General features: G+C 34.5%; 1 long non-coding RNA gene across 1 annotated transcript in view; it reads left to right on the top strand.

Moving 5' to 3' along the window:
* Positions 1–22,205, top strand: part of LOC103673252 — a 428,647-nt gene that overhangs the window by 386,866 nt on the left and 19,576 nt on the right. The window lies entirely within an intron of this gene.

The following is a 22,205-nucleotide window of genomic DNA, read 5'->3' as shown; positions in this document are numbered from 1 at the left end:
TTTGTATTTATGAAGAGAAAATGAAATTAACTGGTATCTCGTTGATTTTGTATATAAAATACAAAACATTGATGTTCATAATATTTCTGTTGTATTCCCCGAGAGTGCTAAGCTCCAGGGTATAGGCAGTGGCTCCTTCTCCGAGACAACAGGTATTTAATACTGTAGTTCCCCTCTATTCCTCATTTTCTCCCACAGTCTAATCCCATATAATAGGTCCCTAAAGTGAAGAAGAAAACAGACCCTCCAACTGATCATAGTCCTGTGTCCTTGACGTCTTTTGCCCTCTTTCTCATGGATTTTGGCTCCTTGCAATGAAAAAGTTGAGAGTATGAATTTTAAATTCTCAGATGTGTTGTGACATTTCTTTGAGGCAATAGATACCTCATGGCCGATTTTGCATGTTAGGAGACACAAAGCCATAAATAAAAGTATTACTGGGACCAACAGCCACCAATATCCAGTTGGTTATTAAATCAAGATATCACCCATCCACAGCACTTACACACCAGGATAACATAGAGATAGTCCAGTCTTCCCTGCTTCACTTTTTTGCCTTCTAGTTTTCCCAGTGCTGCTCTTTACAAGATGCCTATTTTCAAAATTTGCCATTGCAATCTTACTGTTTCTCACCATCTGGTCGGCCTTATGGTGACAGAAACTATAATTCAAACTTTATATTTTCTTACTGAAAACACAAGAGCATCATCCAGTGGCAAATCTGTAACTGCAAAATTTTCAATTACATAAACTAAATACTATTTCAACATAGATAAATACATATATATTATATTATATTATATATACACATATAAATATATACATATATAAATTTATATATATGTGTGTGTGTGTGTGTGTATATATATTTCCCTGTTCTATTTTCCTGATGAGATTTCCAGGCAAAATTGTAGGGAAATTAGATGGCTGCTTATTTCTCAGCTTCCTTTGAAACTTCCAGGCTCAGTGCTTCTAATGTGCCCTACACTGCTTCCTAAAGGCTCATGTCTTCAAACTTGTTAGGAGATGAGAGAGTTGGTGTTTCTTGGTTCTGTTGCTCATAACTAAATTCTTAAAGCCAGGTCTCTAAGGGAACCAGGCCATGAAGACACTAACTCCTCTAAAGAATACTTCTTTCTCTTAAAAACAACTTCTTAGGGGCGCCTGGGTGGCTCAGTCGGTTAAGTGTCTACCTTCAGCTCAGGTCATGATCTCAGGGTCCTGGGATTGAGCCCCAAGTCAGGCTTCCTGCTCATCAGGGTGTCTGTTTCTCCCTCTCTCTCTGCTGCTCCCCTTGCTTCCTGTGCTCTCTCTCTCAAATAAATAAAATCTTTATGAAAAAAATCCAACTTCTTAGATGTTTCTCTCATTTCCCCAGCCATCAGTACACTCAAAGTCAAACACAAAGCCCTTTTTTAAACAAAATGGTTAGTTTTAAACAAAGTTAGTAGTCCCAAGCCCTTAAAGTGGTTAAGCATGTCTGCCAGTCTATTAAAAAGTTTAGTTTAGAAGGTGCATGTCTGTACACGTGCACATTTTTAAATTCTCTACTGTTGAGATAATTTGTATTTTATTTTATTTATTTTTTAAAACTTTATTCATTTATTTGACAGAGAGAGAGAGAACAAGCAGGGGGAGTGGGAGAGGGAGAAGCAGGCTCCAGGCTGAGCAGGGAAACCGATGCGGGGCTCAATCCCAGGACCCTGGGATCACGCCCTGAGCCAAAGGCAGACACTTAACGACTGAGCCCCCCAGATGCCCTGAGATCATTGGTATTTTAAAGATTTATCTTGGTATATTTAACACAATTATAAGCAATGTTTTGTAAGTGTTACACAGTAGATTCTTCTGGAAAACTTAACGGAGCCTGGAAATTATAACATGTTGAAAAATCACCAGACCTTGTAAAAATGTGTACTTCTTCCCAAAATGTTCACTAACCTAACTATAATCTAACAGTAGTTTTACCTAAATTCTTTGACTTAAAAGGAAAAAAAAAATATGCCAAACCATTTGAAACTCATACAGTTTTCTAAATCTCACCATCAGATTCCAGTATGCTGGGAATGTTTAAAGTCAATGTACACAGAGTCACCACTTTGGAAGAAGTTTAAAAACTGGGAGCAAGCTATTTTTGGCAGTCTGTCTTTCTGAGACTTGTCCTCTGGTTTTCCTTAGTAACTTGGGTGTGTAGCCTGAAAGAAATGTTCGAACTGTTGAGGATGAAGAGTACAACTGTCTATTCTAGCCAGCTACTTAGCTTAATACTTTTTGGAAACAAAAGTGGGGCACTGTTCGTAATTTTATGTTTGTAAAGGTTACTGCGCTTATCCAAAGGATTCTAGAACAATAGATTCTTCAGGAGATTTGGTGCTTGATCTTCTCCTTCAGTACCCCGATGCTCATCTCTTTATCCTCTGATATATGAGAATCCAAGAATCTAAGAAGCAACAATACCCATGTTTCAGTGAAAGTTTGTTTAAAAATATACCTGTGAACTTTGCACAAATCCTTTTCTACAGGCCCATTATATCGGAAAAATCCTGGGTAAATAAATCCATGAATGACATAGGAACCCCAACATCTTCATTTGGATCTTAAGTAATTCTAATCTTTCCTTGCCTTTCATTTTCATTCTTTTGAAAAGCATTTCAGACATTTATTTGCACATACACAAAAACAATACTTCAGAATTTAAGCGGCGTTCACGATTGTGACAGGCAATCTCCCATATGATTCCTGTTGGTAATGAAACCCTTGTATATCTTAAAAGTTACTGGCATGTCACTTTTTTGTTTTTTGTTTTTTCTGTTGGAGACTGAGAGGTTCAGGTCGGAATACATAACAGTGTGTATTGTGGGGAGAATAATATATTTTCTTCTTGCTAGTTTCCAAGTAAGGAAGAAAAAAAAACATTAAATACTTCTAACTTTGCAAAATCACCTGAAATAGGGTAGGATTAAAATAACCCCCATACTATCCCCTATGATACCATTTGGTGCCAAACAGACATATATGTTCAGTGGGATGAAGAAGAAGAGGGCTCGTGGAATTTCACATGACTCTGGTCCATATCACCACGGCAAGACTCCCCTCCCTCAGAGACATTACTTTTGTAGTTAACCTGACTTTGTCCCATTTTCATGGAGTCTCCTGTCTCAATTATTTTGTTATTTCCCCTCTGTAACAAGTATAACCAAGTATATACTTATTTAATACACTGTGAACTTTTCTCTGTGCTCTTTTCTAGAAAATTTTGTTCTTTACCACGCAGAAATTCAAGACACTATTTGGGTGCAGTAAAAAGAAGCTAACATATTACTAAGACTAATACAACCCTGTTATGAAGATTCATGGGTTATTTCTTTCACAGTAACAATCACCGCATGTGGCATTTAATATTTTGATTCTTTTCTTCACCATCATGGAAATTATTTTATTAGTGCTTATTTACTTATAATCAGAAACCTCTAGAGATTAGTTTAGGAAATGATTCTCTTTGGAAGAAGGTAATAAAACATACTTTAACATGGAAATATTTTATATTCTTGCATAGTTTCCTCCTGTATTTCAGGAAGCATACCTGCCAGTCACTTCATTAGTGTCCATAGACTTCTTATTTCTCAGTTATTTGCTGAGCACCTATTATGTGCTATGCACTACCTTAAGTGCTATGTAAAAGGTAAAACAGGTATTTTTCTCTATATCATGAAGTTATTAGTTGAGAAATTGAAAATTGTAGAATCATTCCTATACAAGAAAAAAAAAGGCACACATAATCAGTCCTGTATAAGACAAAAGAGATTTATAAAGAAGTTCTGAATAAAAAGCTGTATGATGAATGCCAATATAGTTAATGGAGCTTATTGAGATAAATTTTTATTCTGTAAACATTTTAATAAAGATATTGGTCTAAAAGAAAAAATTTTTTTCTAAAATTGTCCCAAGCCTGAAATGACTAAGACCACCTAACAAAAATTAGAATTCTCCCCCACCTTTTTAGAAATTAGATAAAGTGCAGGCTTTGATAAGATATTTCTGGCAGTGACAATGACATAGGCAGTTTTTCAAGTTGAAATGGAGATGAGTCAGATTAAAAATAAATATAACATTTGTGCCAAGATACCCGGGCCAAACTACCCATTTCCATGTGTGAATGATAGGCCATGCACGGTAGATTTCAGTTTTTAAAACATTGACTGAACTGACATTATAGAAGATCTCACTAGCTATGTTCCGTTAAGAAAAATACATTTTAAGGCAGTAAAAAAAGAAGACAATTGAGCAAGGGGAAAATGCCTAAATAAAGGCCCACATGCTCCCTATATACTACTGCATTCAGATATAGGAATATAAATATAAATGTTTATAACTGGATGATACCTAATTTTAGTGAATCTTAGATTGCTCATTTTTTGGTGAAATGTGCTGGCGATCTGCAACAGAACTTGTACTAAAAATTATAGCCAATGAGTACATACATAATAGCTTTCTAAGTTAGGGATTTTACTGACATTTCTCATTGTATTTTATACATTCTCTTTCAGTTATTTCCCTGATTATTTACATTAATGTCTCCTACACATTCATTGGAGGAAGAAAATTTAAGCTGAAACCTGAATAATGAGTGAAAGGTAGAAAATAGCCAAGCAAAATAGAAAATGATATCTAGCCAAGGGAATGGCATATATAGAAACCCAGGTGAAATAGACCATATTATACCAAGAACCTGAGATTAGTTCAATAATGCTGGACTATAGATTCACAAATATGAAAGAGTGTCCCTGGATACAGCTGAGCATTAAAGGCCAGAATGTAGAGAGATTTATAAGCCAAGTTTCAGAGTTTTGACTTTATCTTTATTATTATTGTTATTGTCATTAAAGTAGAGTTGACACACATTGTTACATTAGTTTCAGGTATACAGTATAGTGATTCAACAACTTTATATGTTATGCTATGCTCACCATGAGTGTAGCTGCCGTCCGTCACCATACAATGCTATTACAATACCACCGATTACATTCCCTGTGCTGTGCCTTTCATCTCTGCGATTTATCCATTCTATAACTGGAAGCCTGTACCTTCCATTCCCCTCCACCCATTTAGCCCATCTCCTCACCCACCTCCCTTATGGCAACCATCAGTTTGTTCTTTGTATTTGTGCGTCTGTTTCTGCTTTTTGTTTTTGTGTGTGTGTGTTGGTTTGTTTTGATTTTTGGATTCCACATATAAGTGAAATTAAATGATTCTTGTCTTTTCCTGACTCATTTCACTTAGCATAATATCCTCTAGGTCTATCCACATTGTCTCACATGACAAGATCTCATTCTTTTTTATGACTGAGTAATATTCCATTGCATACGTATACCACATCTTCTTTACCATTCATCTATGGATGGACACTTGGGTTGCTTCCATATCTTGGCTATTGTAAGTAATCCTTCCTGCAATAAACATAGAATCACATATATCTTTTTGAATTAGTGTTTCATGTTCTTTGGGTAAATACTCAGTAGTAGAATTACCGGATCATATGATATTTCTATTTTTAAATTTTTGAGGAATCATCATACTGTTTCCACAGTGACTGCACCAATTTATATTCCCCTCAGCAATGCATGAGAGTTCCCTTTTCTCCAAGTACTTGTCAACACTTGTTATTTCTCTCATCTCTGTGATTCTAGCCATTCTGACAGGTATAAGGCGATATTTCATTCTGGTTTTGATTTGCATTTCCCTGATGACTAGTGATAGTGAACATCTGTTGGCCATCTGTATGTCATCTTTGGAAAAATGTTCATATCTTCTGCCCATTTTAATCAGATTATTTGTGTGTGTGTGTGTGTGTGTGTGTGTGTGTGTTGAATTGTATAGTTTCTTTGTATATTTTGGATATTAACACCTTATCACATACATCATTTGCAAATATCTTCTCCCATTCAGTAGGTTGCCTCTTCATTTTGTTGATAGTTTCCTTCAGGTACATAAGCTTTTTATTTCAGTGTATTCCCAACAGTTTATTTTTGCTTTTGTTTTCCTTGCCCAAGGAGACATCTAGAAAAATGTTACTAAGGCTGATATTAAAGAGATGATTGCCTATGTTTTATTTTAGGATTTTTATGGTTTCAGGTCTTACATTTAGGTCTTTAATCCATTTCGAGTTTATTTTTGTGTATGATGTAAGAAAGTGATTCAGTTTCACTCATGTGCCTGCCGAATTTTCCCAGCACAATTTATTGAAGAAACTGTCTTTTTCCCATTGTATATTCTTGCCTTCTTTGTCATAGATTGACTATATAAGTATGGGTTTATTTCTGGGCTCTCTTCTGTTTCATTGATCTACGTGTCTGTTTTTGTGTCAGTATCATATTCTTTTGATGATTATAGCTTTCTAGTATATCTTGAAATTTGGGATTGTAATACCTCCAGCTTTGTTCTTCCTCCAGGTTCCTTTAACTATTTGGGGTCTTTTGTGGTTCCATACAAATTTTAGGATTATTTATTCTAGTTCTGTGAAAAATACCATTGGTATTTTGATAGGGATTACATTGAAACTGTAGATTGCTTTGGGTAGTATGGGCATTTTAACATTGTTCTTCTGATCCTTGAGCATGGAATATTTTTCTATTTATTTGTATCATCTTCAATTTCTTTCATCAGTGTTTTATAGTTTTCAGAATACAAGTCCTTCACCTCCTTGGTTAAGTTTATTCCTAGGTATTTTATTCTTTTTTGGTGCAATTAAAAATGGGATTGTTTTCTTAATTTTTCTTTCTGCTATTTCATTATTATTGTATAGAAGTACAATAGACTTCTGTATATTAATTTTGTATGACTTTATCTTTTTAACTATTGCTTTTAAATGACATGAGCAGATTTGTATTTTTATGTGTAGAAAATGGACCAAAGGTAGAAATGATAAATATAAATTCTCTTAATGGTAATTAAGAGAATAGAGATAGTAGCTTCCTGAACTAGAATGGAGGCAGCTGGAATGTCTTCTCTACGTTTTTTTCTTCTTCCCATTGTATGAATAGTTGGAACCTGGAACAACTCAGCTTTGGCCATGGAGACCACAGCAAATACCTATAGAATAGTGAAGCAGTGATTTGGAGAAAATCTGGACCCCTTGCACAAAGTGTCCCACCAGCCTAAAATGTTTACCATGGACTTTTATGTGACATTGAAAAAAAATCTTTTTTTGTTAAGTGATTGAATGATAGGGTCTCTTTATTACATTAGCTTAATTTTCACTTTTACAAGTATTGGAGTGAAAGTGATTCCTCAAGGAGAGTATATGGAAAGAAAGGAGAGACCCTAGAAAAATTAGCATTCAAGGAATGAGTAGAAGAAAAAGAACCTCAAAGAACATTGAGCTGATAGTAATGAAAGAAGGAAGGATTGAAGCTAAAAGAATACTATGTTTCAAGAATAGTGTCAAATGGGAAATGATAAGCCAAAATAGGAGCAAAAAAAAGGTCCTTTGGATTTGAAAATAAATAAGGTAATTGATGATTCTGTTGATGGGACAGAGGAGATGTGACAAGGGAGTGCAGTATATTATAAGAGAGGTTGGGAGAAACTATGGAACTCAAGCAAGAGAAAAAGGATGTATGACATAAAGATAGCTATGGATACATAAAAATGCAGGGTCATATAACCCAGAGAATTTCGGAGAATAATTGATTGATATAACCAAAAGGAAGGAAACTTGAGGTGAGAAAAGATATATCTGGATTTTATTTTCAGGGTCAAGTTCTATGGATTAGGACAAGTTCTATGAATGTGGTGTATTATTACATAACAGAATCAGTTATGGCACTTTTTGAAGTACATCTGGAAACTTCTACTTCTAGTCATGATTTGGTTTCAGACTTACCCTCCTACTATAAAACTGGATGAAGCAACATTTTGATTATTTTTGGTATGGACAACAGGTAGTGTATACTTTGAAACTTGACAAGAAAAAAAAGGAATATGAGATATGAGCTTTACATTTGTCCCACCTTTCTTACTAGAGGAACTTTCATGACTGCAGTAGAAGTTGGTGATGCCCAAGTGAAAACAGCACTTACTGAGATGAAGAGGAAGATATAGGAGTTTGGCCCTGCTAATACAGCAGAAATTTGCAGGATCGGTGTGCCAGACAGGTGAAGACTATAAGGGAGGAAGCAGTAGTCTAGATGGATATTACCTTCTGTTCATTGGCTCAAGGAAGGGTGCACTCTAAATGAGCAGGAAAAAACTCTTAGATGTTTAGTAGAGAGCAACTGCTATGGAGCTGAAATCTGAATAAAACCTCATTACATACTGTTTCTGGACAAATAGATTTATAGTGAAATTATTAAAATATGGGAAGCATATACACCAATGTTTGCCACTAATATAAAAGAAGGAGAAACGGATTTGACTTCAGCTTCAACTGCATCTGCAACATTTTTTTTCCTTTCAAATTAAAAGATCTGGACCATAACAGTGAAGTAGTTTCTAATCTGGTTAAAATGGATATCTCTTTCTATAATTTTCTGTATATGCGAAATACTGTCAAACTTGCAAATATAAAATCAGTTATGAGTGATGTTGGAATGATGAATCCTGAGCCTTACTTCACACTGTAAACAATTCAAAACTGACAAAATATATGAAACACCTGCTTTTAAACTTTGGGTATCAAGCAGCACAGGATTTTGATGACTCAGAGAAGAAAAACAAAGAAGATGTACCCTACAATTGCTCCAGTTTTCTGCCTAGAGGCAGTTTCTCCACCACAAATACATGACAGGGGAAGACAAAAAGAACACAGTGGCCTTGATGAACTGAGGAGATGAAGATCACAGTTCAGAGAGACTGAGATATTTGGAAATTGTAAAGCAGTGTTTCATAAAGAAGAGAGCTATACATAAAAAGGGCTCCAGAAATGTGCACAGTAGTTCCTTTGAGTCTTTTCTGAGTTTTAGGCTGGATATAATTATAGTAAAACTCCACAAAGAACAACTGGGAATTATAAACTGAACAATTCCCAGAGCTTACACAAGGAGAAATTGAACGCTGACATCGCAATGAAGAGCCCTTGGAGATATGCTAGGTGTTCAGCGAAGATGCCAGAAGTATGATTTCTTGGAAGTAGAGTTGAACTAGTCCTGGAGTCTGAAGTGAAGGCAACTCTAGACCTGCCCTAGAAAACTTTAAAAATAGACCTACAAATGGTTCAACTTCAACAAGTAATTTCACTGCCTATCAAAATGAAACTCAACACATTTCAAGGAAGACAACAAAAATCTAGATACTCAGGCACATGATATCCATGCTGTTCAACAACCAATAAAAAATTATTAGGGATGCCTGGGTGGATCAGTTGGTTAAGTTTCTGCCTTTGGCTCAAGTTATGATACCAGGGTCCTGGGATCAAGTCCCACATTGGGCTTCTTGCTCAGCGGGGAGCCTGCTTCTCCCTCTGCCTGCCACTTCCCAGGCCTGTGCTGTCTCTCTCTCTCTCTCTCTCTGACAAATAAATAAATAAAATATTTTTTTAAAATTTACTAGGCAGTCCAAGAACCAGTTAATTGTGACCCAGTATGAGGCAAAAAAATCTGAAAAAAAAATGGTGAAGCTTAAAAACTAAAAGAAGGGTTAAAAAGTTATTATATAATGTGTAAGTATTTAAAATAAAATATGAACATAATGAGGGAAAATAGATTTTAGAAAAAAGAACCATGGAACTAGAGATGAAAAATTAAGTATTAGAGATAAGAATTTCACTGACTGATATTAATGGGTTCAACGCTGAAGAATAAATGATCAATAAACTTGAAACCAATAAAATATCTCTCCAAAATGAAGAAAAAAAATATGGCTTGGAAAAAAAGGAATAGTGCATCAGTTACATGTGGGATAATATCAAACAGTGCCACATACATGCACATAAACATAATTACACAAAAGCAAATCATAAATTGCTGGAAGCCAGTGAAAAAGCAGACTGGAATAGACATTTCTTGAAGGAAGATAGACGGATGGCCAATAAGCATAACAAAAGATGTTCACCATCACTAATCATCTGAGAAATGCAAATCAAAATTACAAGAAGATGTTACCTTATATCCATTAGGATGGTACTATTAAAAAAATAGAAAATAATTGTTGTCAGAGAAGCAGAGAAGTGGAAACTTTTCTGTATTATTTGTAGCAGTACAAAATGGTGCAGCTGCTATGGAGAATGATATGGAAGATCCTCAAAGAATTAAAAATAGAATCATCTTGGAATCCAGCAATCTCACTTTGAGTTCATATCCAAAAGAAAGGAGTGTTTTGAAAAGATATTTGCACACTTCTGTCTATAACAGTATTATTCACAATAGCCAAGAGATCGAAGCAACCTAAATGTCCATTGATGGATGAATGGATAAACAAAATATGGTATAAACATATAATGGAATGCCATGAAGACTTAAAAGGAAGGAAATTCTTTCACATCTTACAAAATGAATGAAATTTAAGGACATTATGCTAAGTGGAATAAACCAGTCACAAAAGGAAAATTACTATTATATGACTCCACTTATATAAAGATTCCAAAGTAGTCATATTCATAGAAATAGAAAATGGAATGGTGGTTACCAGGCCAGGTGGAGGAGGAGAGGGGGTGAAGGAGATCAGGAGTTATTGTTTAGTGGATATAGAATGTCAGTTCTGCAAGATGAAAAAGTTGTAGGGATATATTTTACAACAATGTAAATATACTTACTACTACTAAACTATATACTTTAAAAGGGCTAAGATGATAAATTTTCTGTTTTTTATCACAAAAAAATTGAAAAATCCAACATCCATTCATGGTAGAACTCAGCAAACTAGAAATAAAAGGGATTTTTCGGACTAATAAAGAGCATATGTTAAAAAAAAAAGGAAAAAGAAGAAACTAGAGTTAACATCATACTTACATACTTAATGGTTGAAGACCAAATGCTTTCTCCCTGAGATTAGGAATGAGGCAAAAAATATCCCCCTCACACAATCACTCTTCAGATTTGTAATGGAGGTCCTACCAGTGCAATAAACCAAGAAAAATGAAGAAAGATTATGCAGATTAGAAAGGAAGAAATCAAAATGTTTATCCACAAAGGACATGATTGTTTACATATAAATAAAATCTCCTTAAAAATTGTAAAACAAGGGGCGCCTGGGTGGCACAGCGGTTAAGCGTCTGCCTTCGGCTCAGGGCGTGGTCCCAGCATTATGGGATCGAGCCCCACATCAGGCTCCTCTGCTCTGAGCCTGCTTCTTCCTCTCCCACTCCCCCTGCTTGTGTTCCCTCTCTCGCTGGCTGTCTCTATCTCTGTAGAATAAATAAATAAAAATCTTAAAAAAAAATTGTAAAACAAGAGTTGAGATTAGCAAGATCACAGGACATAGAGTCAATATGTCAAAATAGTTTCATTTCTACGTACTAGCAACAACAAAAAATAAAATTACAGTTAAAATACCATTTGGAGGGGCGCCTGGGTAGCGCAATCGTTAAGCATCTGCCTTTGGCTCAGGGCGTGATCCTGGCATTCTGGGATCAAGCCCCGCATTAGGCTCCTCTGCTGGGAACCTGCCTCTTCCTCTCCTACTCCCCCTGCTTGTGTTCCCTCTCTCACTGGCTGTCACTCTCTCTGTCAAATAAACAAATAAAATCTTTTAAAAAAAGTACCATTTGGAGGTTGCTGGGTGGCGCAGTCAGTTGAGCATCCGACTCTTGTTTTCAGCTTAGGTCGTGATCTCTCAGGGTCATGGGATTGAGCCTCGTGCTTAGGAGGGAGTCTGCTTGATTTCTCTACCTCCCTCTCCCTCCACCCCTCCCACTCATGCTCTCTCTGCCTCTCTCTAAAATAAATAAGTATTTTTTAAAAAATAAAATAAAATACCATTCACAGTAGCTTCAGAAATATAAACGATGTCGGGAAATTTTTAACAAAATATGTATGTCTTATACACTGGAAACTACAAAGTCTTATTGAAATTTAAAGACCTAAATAAATGAAGGAATATACCATGTTCGAGGATTGTAACATTCGATAATATTATTATTTGAGCAAGTAGTTCCTCCTCAAAAGCATTGGAACAATTCAACCACCATTTATGATCCAAAGTTCTCAGCAAACTATGATTTTTTTCTCAACCTGATAAAAAGCATTTATAAAAACTCATAGCTACCATCATACTTACATACTTAATGGTGAAAAACTGAATGCTTTCCCCATAAGATTGGGAATATGTACATATCAAAAGCCAGAGAAATAATAGACAGAATTTTATATAGGTACTTTACTAAAGATATACAAATTAACAATAAGCCCATGAAGATATGTTCAACATAATCATAGGAAAACACAAATTAAAAGCACGGTAGGATTCCACAGTACACCCATTTTATTATTTAAAAAAGATTGACTATAGCAAGTATTATCAAGGATGTGGAGCAATTGGAACTTTCCTACATTGTTGAGGGGAATATAAAATAGCACAAACAATTTGCAAAACTGTTTTTAAGTTTCTTAATACTATATATACATTTACTATACAACTCAGAGATTCTACTCATGGATGTTGACTCTCAAATTGAAAATGCATGTCCACACACACTCATACAAAAAACTTAGAGCAGTTTTATTAAACCTCAAAATGAGCACAACTCATATGTCTATCATATAAGAGCACTGATAGAGAAACCACGATACACACAGCAACATGGATGAATCTTTAAAAATTAGGCTGAAAAAGGAAGGTAGGCACAAAAGTGTTATACCATAGAATTACATTTATTTGTGAGAAAAATCTAATCCACGGACAGGAAGCAGATCAGTTGTTTCCAGAGGCAGGAAACTGGGGGATGTTTTTTTGGAAGGGACTCAAGAGAACTGGTCAGGATGATGGAAATATTCTATAGCCTATTGTCAGGGTAGCTACATGGGTGTATATGCTTGTCAAAGTTCATTGAAATGTATACTTTTAAATGGGTGCCTTTTATTATATGTAAATTATAATTCAATAAAGTTGATTAAACAAATCAGTGTGTCATGTTTCTAAACTCATAAAGTGTAAAGATAGAGTATTTCTACTACTAACTGTAATATCTCCATAGGAAACATTGGACAGATTTATATACAAATAAAGTGGAGTTAGATTTGCTATTTTGTCCTTGGTGTATTTTCTCCTTTTCTGTCATTGTGCTAGAATTTTATTGATGTGCTAGTACTGTCTTCCAATTTGCTTTGTCTGTGTCTCAAGCTAGCCCAGTGGAGCGAAGCACAATTTCAACTACATAAACTTCATTAACTCATAGCTATTTCAGCTTGTAACTGTCACTAAGAAAAATGTAAAAATTTGGGAACATTAGGAGGAGCAATTTTCCTCATTTTATTGAATGCCTTTGACTATGACCATGGGATCAAAGAATCATAGCTCGTGTGGCAGATCCCATCTTTAGCTTACTTTGAGAAAGACTTTAGAGATTTATTTTAATTTTATTTTTTTAAAGATTTTATTTATTTATTTGGCAGAGAGAAGGACAGCTAGAGAGGGAACACAAGCAGGGGGAGCAGGAGAGGGAGAGGGAGAAGCAGGCTCCTGGCCCAGCAGGGAGCCTGATGGGGGCCAGATCACAGGACCCCAGGATCACGACCCAAGCCGAAGGCAGACGCTTAATGACTAAGCTATCCAGGCGCCCCAAGACTTTAGTGATTTAAAAGAAAAATTAGAACTCTATCAGTCATTTTTCTTTTTGCTTTTTAGTGATATAAAAGATCATTACCTTGTAATTTGTGTAATCATGTCAATAGTTATTTCTCTTTAATCCCAATGAATGTCACAAGTGTTGCCAAGAATATTTTTGCAATCAGTATATTATGGGATTCATATGGCTGGCCAAGAGCTCCCTTACTATACATATTGCATATATTATAAATATTTATAATAGCCATTTATACTGTCTCTTCAGCTAGCCCTTAATATCTTTAAACTGAAGTTGGTAAATTCTTCATTTGATCTAGCCTGTATTTCTCTTGTTGCTACTTTATTTATTTATTTATTTATTTATTTATTTAAGATTTTGTTTATTTATTTGACAGAGAAAGAGCAAGAGCACAAGCAGGGGGAGGGGTAGAAGGAGAGGGAGAAGGAGACTCCCTGCGGAGCAGGAAGACACAGGGCTCCATTCTAGGACCCCGGGATCATGACATGAGCCCAAGGCAGACGCTTAACCAACTGAACCACCCAGACACCCCTCTTGCTGCTATTTTAAACAATTTTCTTATATGCAGGACCTGCTGAGGCTGGAGAACAGCTGGTCAACATCCTCCAAATAATAATGTCATGTTTAACGACTCATGGTCAGGCCATTTCTAATTATGCTTTCTCCAACCCAAATAATCCTAATTCTTTTAATCTTTAATCATGCTTCCAACTGCCTAGGCCTTTTTTAAGCCCCAACAACTAGATAGGAGATTGTTCCAACCATGTGTTTAGATCACAGACTTCAATTCTCCTTTAGCTTTGATTAGAGCAAGTTTCTCCAGGGCATACAAATATATTTTCCATGTCTCATGACATAAGATTAATTCTTCTGAAGTGTACAGAGGGATGCTGTGTCATGCACTCAGCTGTGTTTCCCTTTTTATTACCTTGAATCCAGCCAATTAATGAATTAAATGAAACACCACCTATTATGTGTTATCTATGGGAACATTCTTCAGTGAGAATGGATATAAACCAACTCCAATTCAAGCTTTCCCCTGAATAGCATTTCTAATATTAAATTACCAGGAGGAATCATTTTTGAAGCATATTGTTAAGGAATGTAATTTCCTTTAAGAATATATTTAACAAAAATATTTTTTTCATTCACATCCTTAATGGAGATGAACGTCATTTGAGATACACAAGATCTAATCAGTATTATTAGCTCTTTACTTCAGGTCAATCACTATTAACATGAGATGGTAAATACTAATATGCAAACATGATACTTGTACTATGTAATCTGTGTTCTCCTATAAGAAAATTCTCCAGGTTCTCTTGAATCAAATAGAGATCATATTCTCTCAAGCCTGGATAAATTCAACTGTGATGTTGGGCAATCGTTTCTTCAGAAATCCTTCCTCTCTTTCAAAAGAGATTCTCCTTTATGGAAATCTTTGGATTTTTTTTAGTATTTTTTTTTACATTCTCAGTACTAAGTACATGAGCACTAATTTGAATATATTTTGCTCCCCCACATGAAATTTATTCACTTGTTAGATAACTCTGGTTCTAAAAACAATAAGAGTTCATATTTCGATAACAATTGGAACAAAATGATTCTTAGTAATATAAATATACAGTGAAGTTTCGAAATGTAATTAGAACCAGTAATTACACAACTCACTTTGTCTAGACAATATGATGTTGAATAAGCACGAACAAGTAGGTATTGAAACAGCTCTACATCTAGAAAACAGTATCAAAAAATTTTCAGCTGAAGTGATTGCTTAGAATACTTAGTGACTAACATGAGATTATTACATAAGTGAATGCTTTATAAGTGCTATAGACTTGATAATTTTGTCATAATAACTTTAGAACAAAAGCAACGCTTTTATTATATGTAACTCCTAATAATTGAAATCAATCTCTAAATAACTAGGGTAATTTCTAGGACTTAAGACATCCCTTGGCATTGCAGAGGCAAATTATATAACTGAGCAAATGGGGTCCTTTTCCTCTCGTTCAAAAAAAGTCAGTGGTGTCAGTCTTTATAGTAAAAGTTAGTGTTAAGGGGCACCTGGGTGGCTCAGTCGTTAAGCGTCTGCCTTCGGCCCAGGGCCTGATCCCAGGGCCCTGGGATAGAACCCCACATCAGGCTCCCTGCTCTGCTGGAAGCCTGCTTCTTCCTCTCCCACTCCCCCGGTTTGTGTTCCCTCTCTCACTGGCTGTCTCTCTCTGTCAAATAAATAAATAAAATCTTTAAAACAGACAAACAAATAAATATATAAATAAAAATTGGTGTTAATAATCAATTACCATAACCTTCCATTTTTGGAGGATAATACTTTCCTCTTAGTTTTGTAACAGTATAGAATTTCACCTGTTTATAACTCAGGTGTGTGGAAGCCTTATGTATTATAAATGAAATGAATTAAAATGAAAATTCATCTCGCTATTGTCTACTAACATTCAGAGGAGACCATGTGATATAAAGATATCACTAAAATAAACACTCACAAATTCTTAAGCCAGAATTTTCATACTTTTTGTCCTTCAGATACTGTTTGTATGAAGAATAAAACTTGCTAATGAGATTTCCTTTGTTCCCTCTGCCAACTCCCTTCTCTCTCTCTGCTCAGAAGCAACCATTGTCATTACTTTTGTGACTATTCTTAGTTCTGCTTTTATATTTTTGCTATCTTCCATTTACAGAAATTTTCTAAAAACATTTTATTAGTTCATTGTTATTGGAATTGTGTTGAAAAAACTATTTTAATTTATGCATTTGCTTGGATAGAAATGACATCTTTATTAAATTTCCCAATTTATAAATAATAATTTCCCCTCTATGTATTCAGCTTTCCTTTTTATGTCTTTTAATAAATAATTTTCTCCATAAGATTTTGCAAATCTTTTGTTAGATTTATTCATAGCAGTTTTTAGATTTAGTAGGGTTTTTTTTATAGATTTTATGTCTATTAAATATAGCATTATGTTATTGCTACATTTTCTAGATATTTTTAAACTAATACATATGAACACTATTGTAGTATGAGATATCACAAAGTAAATAAATAATAAGTCTAATAAATAGGTCATTGTAATAAAGCTCAGATCTAAATAGATGGTTGGAACTATCATTATTGATTTTTGTATATGGACCTTGTATGAGCAGTCCTGCAAGTCTTTCCTTAATTTTTAGATTTTCTGAAATTATCATCTAAAGATGACAATTTTACTTTATTTACAATTCTTAAGCTTTTTACTTTGTCTTGTTCATTGGTCATAATATCTAGTACTATGTTGAATAGTAGTGAATTTAGTGAGGGCTTGGGGGGTTGAAGGTATTTATCATAAAGATTTTTATCATTAAATGTGATGTTTGATAAAGGTCTTTGGTAAATATCCTTTATGAATTTAAGAAAGTTCCCTTTAATTCCTAGTTTATAAGTCATTTTTTAAATTATGGGTTATTCAGTTTTTCTAATTTTACTGCTTTTATTAAAATTACGTAACTTTTCTTCAATCCATTAATGTGATAAATTGCATATTTTTTATTTTATTCTGGTTTCAAATTCCTGGCATGAGCCCAAATTAGTCAAAATGTATTTTTTATTTTTTATTTATCTATTTTTTTTACTAAGAAATCAATTTATTCACAAACATTTATTGGGCTCCTACTGTGAATTAGAGTTTGAGAAACTGACGAAGTATAATTTGAATAATGCATACAATGTTATAGTAATACAATAAAAAAATACTTTTCCAAGAAAATGAAAGGCTGGGTCTTGGAGGATAAGCAGAATGAATTCTGGACAGAAATAGAGAGAGGCATTTTAGAAAGGCAAGAGTAAACTCTGCAGTAATCAGGTGTGAAAAAGCGTTGGCAGGTCTCAAAGTGCATAGTTTAGGGACTAAAGCAAGGCTCCCACGAAGGGGAGAGGCAGGAGATTAGAGATTAACCTGGAGACACAGGTTGGACCCACTCAGCAGTGTCTTCGGTACTCTAGACCTTTATCCTGTAGCAATGAGGAACATTCAAAGATATTTAGGATTGCCGAGGTTTGCTGTAGAAATAATATGAGGAGCACCTGGGTGGCTTAGCCGGTTAAGTGTGGGACTCGATTTTGGCTCAGGGCATGATCTCGGGGTTTTGGGATGGAGCCTTGCATCGGGCTCCCACTCATTGTGGAGTCTGCTTGAGATTCTCTCTCTCTCCCAAAATGCATTTTTTAAACACAATAAAAATTTTTTGACATGGAATCATCTTTGACATCAGCTTTTTTTCTGTTTTCCCAATTTATCGTTTTTAAATACTCTACTTTTAAATCTTCATGTTCCTATGTAGCTTACCTGTGTCTCTTATAAATAACATAGTGAATATTATAGTTTTATCCAGTCTTATAATCTCTGTATTTTACAGAGGAACCATTTTTTTTTATTAGGAACCATGTTTTAAATCTCCTTTTCTGATTTCTTGTTGAATTGATAAGGTTTTCTGTTCATTTTTCTTCTGCTAATTTAGAAGTTACAGCTTTTATTTCTGTCACAACCTTCACCTTCAAATTTTAAAACATAATTAGCTTCATATTTTTATGAAAAAGTAAGAAATTAGTTAATATCTTTATTCTCCTCCTAAGTAATACGAAAACAATAACTTGCTGTTTAAGTACTTCTAAAAACTCTATCGGAATCTCTTATTCCACATTCCTAAATGCATTTTTAGGTTAATAAGATTTTTAAGCTTGCTTGCCACCTCCTCCTGCAACTCACTCTTTACTCTGGGTTAACTCATTTTTGCTGAAATCATTTTTTTTTTTTAGTAATTTTTTTAACAAAGAGATTGTACATGTAAAAACTTTTAAGCTAGTTAGTGGATTTTTTTTTAAAGATTTTATTTATCCATTTGACAGAGAGACAGACAGCCAGCGAGAGAGGGAACACAAGCAGGGGGAGTGGGAGAGGAAGAAGCAGGCTCATAGCAGAGGAGCCTGATGTGGGGCTCGATCCCACAATGCTGGGATCACGCCCTGAACTGAAGGCAGACGCTTAACAACTGCGCCACCCAGGCGCCCCTAGTGGATTTATTTTTAACTGCTGTATTATTACATATTAAATTTATACATTCTAAGTGTATAGTTAGATGAGTTTTGCCAGTTGTATAACAAACTCCCCAATCAAGGTACCACCACAGAAACTTCCATTACTACTTTCCATTTCAGTCCTCCCACTGCCTTGCAGAGACAGTCGCTAATCTATTTCAATCTCCACAGATTAGTTTTGCCCATTTTTCAATAGCTTTGCCTATTTTCTAAAGCCTATTCTTCATATAAATGAAATTATACTATGTATTTGTTTGTGTCTGGCTGCTTTCACAACACATAATGTCCTAAATATTTATCCGTGTTTTGTTGCAGGGGAATGAATATACTAAAATTTTTAATCTGTTCTATTAATGAATATTGGATTGTTTCCAAGTTTTTGCTATTATTAATAAAGCATTTTTGTTGATATATGTTTTCATTTCTTCTGGATAAATATCTCGTAGGATTGTTATATCATAAAATGTGTGTATGCTTAACTTTATCTTAAAAACTGCTATAAGTTTTCTAAGATGGTTATATCACTTTACAGTTATCACCAGTAAGATTTGAGAGTTGTTCCTCATCTCAAATATTTAGCATTACTATTTTTTTTTAATTTTACCATTCTAGTAGGTATTGTAGTGTTATTATGGTTTTAATTTTTACTTCCTGAATATAAAACCTCTTTTTATGTGCTTACTGGCCATTTATAAAACATATTTGTGACATATCTGTCCAAGTAATTTGTCCATATTTTAATTGGGTTGTCTTTTTAGTATCGGTTTTTGGGAATTCTTTACATGTTCCAGAGTGAAGTCTTTTTTTGGACACGTGTGTCAAGAATATTTTCTCTCACTCGTTGGTTTCATTTCTTATGAGGTATTTTCTGAAGAGCAAATGTTTGTGATTTTGATGTTTAGTTTCTTTCATTTTTTTCTTTCATCACTGTTGCTTTTTGCATTCTGTGTAAGAAATCTTTACCCTAGGGGCGCCTGGGTGGCTCAGTGGGTTAAACATCCCACTCTTGGTTTTGGCTCAGGTCATGATCTCAGGGTTCTGAGATCGAGCCCTGCAGCTGGCTCTGCACACAGCAGGGAGTGTGCTTGAGCTTCTCTCTTTCTCCCTCTGCCCCTACCCCTCTGTGTGCTCTCTCTCATAAATAAATAAAAATAATAAATAAATAAATAAATAAATAAATAAATAAATAAATGTAAGTAAATAAATCTTTAAAAAAAAACCTTTACCCTATATCACTTTCCTGTGGCTTCTGTAACAAATTTCCATAAATGTGATAGCTTAAAACAACAGAAATGTGTTGTCTCACAATTCTACATGCCAGAAGTTGGAAATCAAGATATTGGCAGGGCTACAATCTGTCAAAAGATTTAGGGAGCACTCTTTCTTGTCCCCTGCAGCTTCCACAAGTTCCTTTGTCCTATTGCTCTAATCTCTCTACTTTTGGGTCACATTGCTACCTCCTTTTCTGTCTCAAAATTCTCTCTACTTCTCTCATAAGAATAGAGGTAATTGCATTTCCTGCCCACCTGTCTAATCCAGGATAAGCTCCCCCTATTAAGATTCTTAATCATATAATTTTCCATACAAGGTCCTATACACAGGGTCCAGCAATTAGGATGTTGCCATAACTTTTGGGGGGCTACCATTCAGCCCACTGCCTATCCCAAGGTCACAAATATAAGCTTTTTTTTTTCTTTCTAGAAACTGTAGCTTTAGCAGTGACATTTAGGTCTGCAAACCATCTTGACTTATTTTTATGTATGGTAAGAAGTAGGGTCATGGCCCATTTTTTTCTGTATTAGTATATGATTGATCCAGAATTTGGTTGAAAGGGGCACCTGGGTGGCACAGTGGTTAAGCGTCTGCCTTCGGCTCAGGGCGTGATCCCGGCGTCATGAGATAGAGCCCCACATCAGGCTCCTCCGCTATGAGCCTGCTTCTTCCTCTCCCACTCCTCCTGCTTGTGTTCCCTCTCTCGCTGGCTGTCTCTGTCTCTGTCGAATAAATAAATAAAATCCTAAAAAAAAAAAAAAAGAATTTGGTTGAAAACACCTTCCTTTTCACATTGAATTGAATTAACATATTTGTAACAAATTTGTACAATTGTACAATTTGTACAAACAAATTGTAAAGATTTGTAACAAATCTTTTGACCAAAATGAGTGGCTCTATTTCTGGACTCTCTATTGCATTTCATTAATCTATTTATATCCATTCCACATTGTATTATTACTTACTGTAGATCTATGGAAGTCTTAAAGACAAGAGTATGAGTCCTCCAGCTTTGCTCTTTCTTTTAAAGATTACTTTAGCTGTTTTGGGTCCTTTATATATTTCCATATAGATTTTACTGTCAGATTGTCAATTTTTACCAAAAATAACAATAAGCGTGATGAACTTTAAACTGGCATTTAATCTATAGATCAATTTCAATCAATGAATTTATAGACAAATTTAGAGAAAATTAACATCTTTAAGTATTGAATCTTTCACTTAATAAACATGGTATATCTCTCTATTTATATCAATATTTAAAAATTTCTCTCAGCAATATGTTTACAGTTTTCAAATGCAAGATCTTTGATTTCTTTTTAAAAATTTATTTCCAGGTATCATATATTCTTGATGTCATTATAAATGGCATCATTTTTTAAATTTCACTTTCTAATTCTTTTTTGCTGGCATGTAGAAATATAATTATTTTTTTATATTCACCTGAGACCCTGCTGAATTTACTCACTAGATCTAGCAGAATTTTTTATAGAATCCTTTAGATTCCCTATATAGATAATCATGTTTTCTAAAAATAAAGTTTTACTTCTTTTCCCCTCAGTCTTTATACAATCTGTCACCTTTTCTTGCCTAATTACGTTGGCTAGGACCTTCAGTAAAATGTTGAATAGAAATGGTAAGAACAGATTATGTTCAGTATTTTAACATTAAGTCTAGATTTTTTTTAGATGCTTTTATCCTCAGCCTGAAAACTTCCTTTAATATTTCTTATGATACAGTTGTACTGACAGCAAATATTCTGTTTTTGTTTATCTGAAAATGCCTTTATTTTACTTTCAGTTTTGATGAATGATTTTTTGCTGAATATAGGATTCTGAATTTTTTCTCTTAGCACTTTAAAAATATCATTCCATTATGTTCTGTATCACATTGTTTCTATCAAAAAGTGAGTATTCGTAGTTATTGTGGTTATATTGATATCATACATTATTTTTTGCTTTTAGGATTTTCTCTACCTTTTTGGTTTATACAGTTTATGATATGCTTTGGTTTGATTGTCTATTAATTTATCCTTTTTGAGATTTTCTGAGTTTCTTGAATTTGAGTTTATATTTATTATATATTTAAAAATAATTGGCCTTTATT

The sequence above is a fragment of the Ursus maritimus genome, unplaced genomic scaffold, assembly GCF_017311325.1.
Source record: "Ursus maritimus isolate PB19 unplaced genomic scaffold, ASM1731132v1 scaffold_4, whole genome shotgun sequence".
Classification (NCBI taxonomy): domain Eukaryota; kingdom Metazoa; phylum Chordata; class Mammalia; order Carnivora; family Ursidae; genus Ursus; species Ursus maritimus.
This window is presented reverse-complemented; position numbering and strand designations above follow the sequence as displayed.